Source organism: Ornithorhynchus anatinus, chromosome 12 (genome assembly GCF_004115215.2).
Source record: "Ornithorhynchus anatinus isolate Pmale09 chromosome 12, mOrnAna1.pri.v4, whole genome shotgun sequence".
Classification (NCBI taxonomy): domain Eukaryota; kingdom Metazoa; phylum Chordata; class Mammalia; order Monotremata; family Ornithorhynchidae; genus Ornithorhynchus; species Ornithorhynchus anatinus.
The window spans coordinates 43462232-43472073 of NC_041739.1; positions in this window are offsets into that span (position 1 = coordinate 43462232).

Here is a 9842-nt window from a genome sequence, read left to right on the forward strand (position 1 = left end):
GAGATCCCTTACATCCCCAGAGCTCCCTGAAGCAATAGACACTGTCCAGTGGTCACCACCTGAGAAAGCCACCACCACAACAGGCTTCAGGACCTTTTGTGAACTGAGCAGGAGTTTGCAACACATGTAGTCCAGGCTCCCTTCCCTTAACCTGCTCCCACAGAAAGATTCCCAGGCATGTGCCCTAGTAAAAATTGATCATTATGATATTTTTATGTGCTCACTGTGTGCCCAGCAGTTGGGGAGACAAAAGATAATTATGCTGGAAACATTCCCTGTTCCACAAGGGCTCAGGGTCTAGTTGTCAAGAGAGAAAAAGTATTTAATTTATATTTTCCAGATGAGGAAACAGGCAGAGAAGGGCCAAGTGATTTGTGCAGGGTCAATCAATTGATTCTCTGATTGAGCAGGGTCACCAAAAGGCAGGTGGTGAAGTGAAAATTAGAAACCAGCTCCTGCTGACCTGAGACCCAAGTTCTATCCCCTACGTCTCACTGCTTTATTGATTCTAGCACCAGAAATATTTATGAAACATTTGCATTACCAGCCCTGAAACAGGAGCTAAGGAAACAAAGTAATTCATTCCTCCTGGCCCACAGTAGGCTAACACAGAAAGGGGGTGGGAGGGTCTACTGGAAAGATCCAATTCAAAACTTAGGTCCAGGTCATGAGCCCATTTCCATAGAGAAGAGTTTACTCCTGTAATAGCCCCAGGCTCAATTTCCTGATAATCTCTTGTGCTCAGTTTGGGATCCTAGTCCTCCATACCTTCTACCCTCAAACTTAATCGATCCATCAGTTGTATTTATTGAGCAATTATGGTGTACGTGGCACTCTACTAAGTAATGGGGGGAGGGTACAACACAACAATATAACATTTTCCCTCCCCACAGCTAGAAATTGTCTCCTGAAGTCAAGCAAGAGGGAGATGGGAGTAACATCATCAAGGAAGGCCTGAGCACTGTGCTGTGTGTCCGGGCACCCATCTTTCCACCTGTCAGAACCCTCCCTCCAAATCTGTGAGCTTCCCATCCTGCCCATCTCTGTGAGTCCAACCACAGTTCTGGGACCAGTCTCTATAGCTGCTGATTGATTTTTTTAATGTTGTATTGGACTTTGCCAAGTGTAATTCTTCTTCCCATCTCATCGCAGGTCACTGATAGTTTCTATCCGGTAGAAAACAATGAGCAGAAATTGTTTCCTTACTAGGAGCCCAAGGAACAGGTTTGGTTCTGCCCTTCTTTATTCTTCAAAGACTGGATTTGTAAGAAATAAGGAAGTTCCTTCTGTCCCAAGGTGAAGCCCGAGTACCCACCATCTCCTGACGGTTCGAGTCAGCAAGGCAGAACTTGGAAGTGCGGGTGGGATACTGCCCCCACTACCAAAACCTCTAGAATGACAGCCCAAACCGGGAAAACAGAAGGTGTCCCTCGCCCCCGTGACAATTAAATTAGGTTTGGAGGAGGGGGGAGGGAGGAAATTGCTTAAACTGAGGCCAGAAGCTGGAATGGCCAAGGAGCACAGAAAATAAAACCTGCCTCCTCTGACCTTCTGTGCAGTGGATCGAGACTTTCAGCAGCCAGCTGCAGGTCACTTCTGCCCAGAGCGTGACATACCTGCTCTGCCTGCACCAAATGAGGAGCCGTAGAATGGGTGAGTGCCCTGTCCTGATGAATGGCCGTGTGGGCTGGAAGCCAGGTGCTTCATCATGGGTGTGTAACGCATAAGTGGGCTCCTCCCGAGTGGGAAGTATACGTGGGTGGAAGCTAGCCGCCTCACCACGTGCGAGCAAACCATAAGTGAATTTCTCCTGGGTGGGACCTGCTTGTTTTACCAGCCGCGAGTAACACATAAGTATATTCCTCCCGATAGGGAAGCTCTAATATCATTAAATAATCACATTCATCTCAGAAGGGAAGTTGAATTCACCGCAACTAAAATAATCAAATAGTTCAATTTGCTGCTTTAAAAATAATCAAATAGTTCGATTTGCCTTGCAGAATAAAGTTTGCATAAAATTTGATCTTTCCATCCCGGGGCCACCTCTGTCTCTTGTCATGCTGATTCCCGAACGAGCTAGTCCCTGGGCGATGGGTGACAAATGGACATGTAATGCATAAATGGATTCTGCCGGGGTGGGAAGTGTTCATGGGTGGTAGCTAGCCGCCTCACTGAGAACAAAGCATAAGTGAATTCCTCGTGGGTGGGACCTAGGTGTTTTGCCACACATGATTAACACATAAGTATATTACTTCCGATTAGGGAAGCTTTAATATCATTAAATAATCATATTCCTCCTGAAAGGGGCCTCCCAAAAGGGAGGTTCAGTTTACCCCTTCCAAAATAATCAAAAAATTCAATTCGCCTCGTGGAATAAATTTTGTATAAAACTCAGCCTTGCTGTCCTTGGTCTCTGTCTCTCTTGTTGCACTGATTCCCAAATGTACCCATCCACAGGCGATGGGTGACTCTTTCCTGCTGAGGTCAAGGCCCTTTAGTTGTTTAAGCCAACTCTTGCCTGGGGTCCTTCCTCCCCTGTTTTGGGGATTTTTCAAAAAAGAGTCACCCCACACATCCAGTCCATCACCAACACCTGCCGGTCTCACCTTCACAATATCGCCAAGATCCACCCTTTCTTCTCCATCCAAACTGCTCTCGTGCTGGTACAAGCTCGCAAAATATCCCAACTGGATTATTGTGTCAGCCTCCTCTTGGGTTTCCCTTCCTCCTGTCTCTCCCTACTCCACAGTCTATTCTTCATTCCGCAGCCCGGATCATCTTCCTACAGAAACGCTCTGGGCATGTCACTCCCCTCCTCAAAAACCTCCAGTGGTTGCCTATCAACCTTCACACGAAATAAAAACTTCTCACTCAGGGCTTCAAAGCTCTCCAACACCTTATCCCCTCCTACCTCACCTCCCTTCTCTCTTGCTACTGCCCACCCCGTACACTCCGCTCCTCTGCCTCTCAATTCATGGTCCCCCGTTCACACCTATCCCACCATCGACCCCTGGTCCATGTCCTACCGCTGTCCTGGAATGCCCTACCTCCTCACATCTGCCATACTAACTCTCTTCCCCTCTTCAAAGCCCTACTGAGAGCTCACCTCCTCCAGGAGGCTTTCCCAGACTGAGCCCCCCCTTTCTCTCTGCTCCCCCTCCTCTCTCCTTCCCCCCCTCTGCTCTTCCCCCTTCCCCTCCATACTGTGCTCATTTGTATATTTCATTTATTACCCTATTTATTTTGTTAATGAGCGGTATATCTCCTTGATTCTATTTATCTGGATGATGTTGTCTTGTTTTGGTTTTGTTCTGTTTTGCTTTGCTTTGCTGTCTGTCTCTCCCATATAGATTGTGAGCCCATCATTGGGCAGGGATTGTCTCTATCTTTGCCGAATTGTACATTCCAAATGCTTGGTACAGTGCTCTGCACATAGTAAGCGCTCAATAAATAGTATTGAGTTAATGATTGAATGAATTCATTGGCCCAAACTCACAGTCATCCATTCCTGGTGTAAGGCACATCCCTTGAAAATCTACCATAACATTGTGTTTAGTAGAGTTTGCTACTTTGATGCTCTCCCTTTCCACTCCAAGTTGCTCAAATCTGGGATGAAAAGTTGCAGACCTCTGAATGATTTTTCCCAAAAAATTAACTGGGAAGCTGACTTCAGCAGAAGCTTTAAATACCTCCTTTCCTGACTGTGTCATGCTGAAGTTTTAGCCAAAATACCCCAGGGTCCTGTAGTAGGTCTTCACTAGGCAGGAGTAGAAAGAATAGCTATTCCGTTCTGAAGGCCAGTGGGTTAGTGTTTCAGCAAAGGGAGGAGCTGAACAGTCCAGGATAAGAGTTTGTATATGGAAAAGTTTTGTCCTAGTGAGTGCTCTTGGTCAACGTGTATATTTTCCCTTAAAAGTAATTTCACTGACAGTAAATGGACAAGATTTACTTGGCCCATGGGGAGCAGAATTCAGGGTCTAGAGACCATGTTGCAGAAATATATTGGCATGTAGAAGAAAGAGCATGACTTCCCTTATCACTCTCCCATCCTCCCTGAAGAACAGAGAAGCTCTCTGTTCACAGCCTAGAGCTTGGTCCTGGGCTACCTAAGGTGAGCACTGAACCTCAATCCCAGCAGGCAAATTTCACCCTGGGCAACAGAATGCCCTGAGAGAGACCCTAAAGAGAAAAGCCTAGCATATGGAAGTAGTAATATTAACAGTAGTAGTAGAAATAGAATAAAAGGCACCTACTGCATAGCACTAAACTAAGGACTGGAAGAGAATACACAGTTGGGAATTAGACACAGTCCCTACCCTCGGAAGGGCTCACAGTCTTGTCCTCAATCAGCACCTTCCAGATCATACTCGGATATTAGGGTCTGACCAATAAGGACCTGAGCAGTAATGTGGTAAAATCACTCCTCTTTCACTCCCATTTTCCCAACTCTCTCCCCTCTTTATCTTCATTCTTCTTCAGCTACATCCCAGTTCACCCAATTCCAATATATTTATGGGAGCAATTGGCTGTGAAAAGCAGCTGATATACATATATATAATATATATATATTTAGCTACATATTAGCTGCTTTTTATATTATATTTCTATAAAAGGGGCCTAATCATCAACAGGAGACCTTGCCGTGGTCTCTTCACCCAGTGCCACACCAAAGCAGAGATTCCAGTACAGCTTCTAGTGAAAAAGCAGCTTGGCAGCAGCCACATCCTCCGTGACTTTGGCAGGGGGACCAGGCAAAAATGCATTGACTGTGCAGGGCCACATTAAGGAGTCTGAACCCTTGCTTAGGCCATCTAGAAGGTCTACCCTTACATGACCCTCGATGATGTCATGACACTACCACCAGGGAGAGATGTAGGAGAGCCTTGGACAGGCTTGGCAGCCAGAATCAGAAGGCCTCTTGCCCAACTGGGGAAGCAGCATGGCCTAGGGGAAAGATCATGAGCCTGGAAATTAGAGGACCTAGTTTTTTGTTGTTGTGGTTGTTCTTGTAGCTATTATTGGTTTGCTTTTAGGGTATTTGCTTAAGCAACTGGTGTACCAAGCCTTGTTTTAAGCACTGGGATAAATACAAGGTAATCAAGTCAGACATAGTCCCTGTGCTTCATGGATCTCACAGTCTAAATAAGAGGAAGAAATGTGAGAAGCAGCGTGGCTCAGTGGAAAGAGCACGGGCTTTGGAGTCAGAGGTCATGGGTTCGAATCCCAGCTCTGCCACTTGTCAGCTGTGTGACCGTGGGCAAGTCATTTAGCTTCTCTGTGCCTCAGTTATCTCATCTGTAAAATGGGGATTAAGACTGTGAGCCCTACGTGGGACAACCTGATTCCCCTGTGTTTACCCCAGCGCTTAGAACAGTGCTCTGCGCATAGTAAGTGCTTAACAAATACGAACTGGTACTTAATTCTCAAGGCCATACAGCAGGAAAATGGTGAACCCGAGATTAGAACCAAGGTCTTCTGACTCCCAGATCCTCTAACTCCCAGGCCTGTGCTCTTTCTACTAAGCCATGAAGCTTCTTAGCTTCATCACTTCATCACAAGTCATTACACACACTTCACAACCCTCCAACCATTGTCCATCCAACTCCACATCAAGCAGAATGTCCACACTATCACCTTTAAGGCACTTAGTCATCTCTCCTCCCACTAGGTATCCTCGCTCCCCTAACACTATACACTGGTGTATGCTTTGTTAACCACTGGATGGGTAACCACTGGAAGGTATTGAGGTGGGGAGACATGGACTGAACTTTTTTTAGGAAATAGAATAATGATATGTACATAGGTTGGGGTAAGACAAACAATATCAAAGTATCAAAGGTCTCCTCTAGGAAGCCTTATCTGGTTAACTTCTCACTGCCCCATCCTCTGAGAAGCAGCCTGGCTCAGTGGAAAGAGCATGGGCTTTGGAGTCAGCGGTCATGGGTTCGAATCCCGACTCGGCCACTTGTCAGCTGTGTGACTTTGGGCAAGTCACTTAACTTCTCGGTGCCTCAGTTACCTCATCTGTAAAATGGGGATTAAGACTGTGAGCCCCACGTGGGACAACCTGATTCCCCTGTCTCCCCCAGTGCTTAGAATAGTGTCTGGCATATAGTAAGCGCTTAACAAATACCAACATTATTATTATTATTTGTTCTTCTAAAGCTGATATATTCACTATGATTGGTTCTCATTTCTCATTGCCAGGTTCTTATTCATGCCTCTGTCTACCTGGAACTCCAACCCTCTTCACATCTGGCAGACACGTCTCTCCAGGAATCTGTCTGTTTGTTGTTATATTGTATTCTCCCAAGCACCTAGTGCAATAAATATAATTGAATGAATTTACAAATCTTCAAAGAGCTTTTAAAATCATATCTCCTCCAGGAGGCTATGAGTAATCTCTCATCTCCCCACCTTATTTCTCTCCCTACTATCCATTCAGCAATTCCATGTCACTGGAGTACTTGAGTATTCACACTTGTATATCTTTCTTTATAAGCTATTGATCCCACCTACCTGTACTTTATTTTAATGGCTGCCTCCGCTACTAGACTGCAACCTTCTTGAGGGTAGGACCCATGACTACTAAATCTATTGTGTTCTCCTAAGCACTTTGTATAGATTTTTATACAGATTAAGCTGTCAATAAATATTCTTGATTGTTTGATTGATTGTGGCAGGCACTGCCATGACCACCCTACTGTTACTGGGTAGTGGATCTTGGAGGCAGAAGTGTACAGGGAGATGGGAGATGAGGGCCACAAGTTTCTGCCATGGTCAATATACCCTTTTGTTTCTTCCAGTGTTTGGGAAGGATGGAAACTGTGGAGCAGCAGCAACCTACTTCTTCCATATCCCTGCCACTTGACTGGTCTTTACTCCCATGGCTCTCGAGATGTACAGGTTAGGAGGGGAACTGTAGGGAGCTGGGCCACAGGAGTATCCATAGCCAGGCATGAAACTGACAGCTAGAGTGTCAGACATGCACTATAGAGACAGATTGGGCTCCTAGCCAAGCTGAATAGGAGCTGGAACATATCCAGGGCCTGCAGGATGTGGCGCTAATACAGCCCTGTCTCCCCAGGGCAACTCTGACAGGTCAATCAGCATCATCACATTGTGTGATTACATTCCAGGTAATTGGGCAGAGGGTAGAAAAGTCTGGGCATTTCCAGAGATGTACCTATTGAAATGTCAGAGTGAATTAATGCTCAGGAATGCACACCTTCGCACATACACTAATCACCTCCTGAGAGAGGGTAGAGAAGTGAAAAACAGCTAATGAATGTTGTCTCAGCCTTGTTCTGCCTGTGAGCCTCCATCTCTGTGAGCAGAAGTAAGGGGGACAGTTGAGTAGGATGGAGTCTTCACTATCAATAGGATTTCATAACTAGCACAATGAATGGGGAAGATTCACCATGAAACAAGATCTGGATGCTGGGCTTGGTGTCTGGTTGGGGTTTTTTGACCTTGAATTAGCAAATCGAAAAGGGAGACTATATACAGGGCAGGAGCTGGGTTGGAGGAATGGGGAAGGAGAGGGGAACTTGAATAAGATGGGATGGTTTAGTTTAAGGATATCAGTGCACTAATCAGTGGTATTTAATGAACACTTACTGTGCACAGACGACTACAGCAAATGGTTAGGAGAATACAGTAGAGCCAATAAATACAATCTTTGCCCTCAGAGCCAAAGTTTGAGAGCCAGTTAACTTGGCTTCTAATCCTTCCTCCACCACTTGTCTGCTGTATGATATTGGGCAAGTCAGTTAAATTCTCTGTGCCTCAATACCTTCATCTGCAAAATAATAATGATGGTATTTGTTAAGCTTTACTATGTGCCAGACACTGTTCTAAGCATTGGAGTAGATACAAGGTAATCAGGTTTTCCCACTTGGGGCTCACAGTCTTAATCCTCATTTTACAGATGAAGTAGCTGAGATCCAGAGAAGTTAAATGACTTGCCCAAAGTCACACAGCTGACAAATGGCAGAGCTGGGATTAGAACTCACGACCTCTGACTCCCAAGCCCGTGCTCTTTCCACTAAGCCACTCTGCTTCTCATAGAATGGGGCAGTGAGAAGTTAACCAGAGAAGGCTTCCTAGAGGAGACCTTTGATACTTTGATACTTGCTTGTCCTACCCCAACCTATGTACATATCATTATTCTATTTCCTAAAAAAAGTTCAGTCCATGTCTCCCCACTCTTCAGGACCTTCCAGTGGTTACCCATCCACTTCCATATCAAACAGAAACTTCTTACTATTGACTTTAAGCAAGCAGCTTGCCTGCTCCTAGTTTACCTCACTCTTCTCCTACTATAGCCCAGCATGGACACTTATTTCCTCCAGCCTCACCTAGGTTGCTGTGCCCTTATCTCATCTATCTCACTGCCTACTCCTTTCCCAAGTATTCCCTATGGCCTGGAACTCCCTTCCCCTCCATATAAACCAAACCAAAATTCTCCACCTTCAAAATCTTATGAAGGTCACATCTCCAAGACGCCTTGCCTGATTAAGGCCTTTTTTCCCTGACTCCCTTTTCCTTCTGTTCTCTATGCTTTGATATGACCTTTTGGGTAATTGTTTTTCACCCTATCCTCAGCCCCACAGCACTAATGTACTTACCCATATTTTGTTCATTTATAGTAATGTCTGTCTTGCCTTCTAGGCTGTAAGCTGTTTGTGGGTGGGGAACACCAACTCTGTTGTATTGTCCTCTCCCAAATGATAAATATAGTGCCCTGCACACCTTAAATGCTCTATAAGTACTACTGATTGTTTGAGACATATTTTCAGTAGCTTTTTGAATATGGGGAGAGTGTTGGACTGATGGGTATGAAGGAGGAGTTCAACGCAGGAAGGAAAGTGTGAGTAAGGGATCTATAGAAGAAGGGACGAGATGATGGCGTAGTGAGTTGGTTGGTGTGACAACAGTAAAATGTGTGGGTTGAGTTATAGGGGGAGAGAAGCAAGGGAAAATAGAGGAAAAGAGCTAGTAGAGTGTCCAAAAACCAATGGTAAGGAGTTTCTTTTCGATGTAGAGGTAGTGAGGCAACCATTTGAGGTTACTGAGGAGCAGGAAGATTCATTCATTTATTCATTCATTCAGTCGCATTTATAGAGTGCTTACTGTGTGCAAAGCACTGTACTAAGCTCTTGGCAAAGCATAATTCAGCAATAAAGACAGGCAATTCCTGCTCTCAATGAGCTCACAGTCTGGGCGTTGTGGTGGGCACACAGACATTAACACAAATAGTTAGATATCAATATAAATAAACAAAATTTCAGGTATATTCATGTGTTGTGGGCTAGGGAGAGGAGGAAAGAGCAAAGAAGGGAGTGGGAGGTAAGGAAAAGTTGGGCTTGTCTGGGAAGGCCTCTTGGAAGAGGTGTGCCTTCAGTTAGGCTTTGAAGGAGGGGAGCATTTGTCTGGAGCACTTGAGGAGGAAAAGTATTCCAGACCAGAGGAAGGATATGGGCCAGGGGTCAGTTGCAAGATAGGTGAGATCGAGGCACAGTGAGGTTAGCACCAGAAGAGTGAAGTGGGAGGGCTGGGTTGTAGAAGGAGAAAAGGGAGGTGTCATAGGAGGGGGCAAGGTGATGCAGAGCTTTAAAGCTAATGGTGAGGAGGTTTGATACAGAGGTGGATAGACAACCACTGGAGATTTTTGAAGAAGGGGTTAATATGCCCTGAACATTTCTGTACAAAAATAATCTGGACAGTGGAGTGAAGTACGGACTGAAGTGGGTAGAGGCAGAAGGTTGGGAGGTCAGAAAGGGGGCTGACGCAGTAATCTAGGTGGGATAAGATCAGTGATTTTACTAATGTAGTAGCGA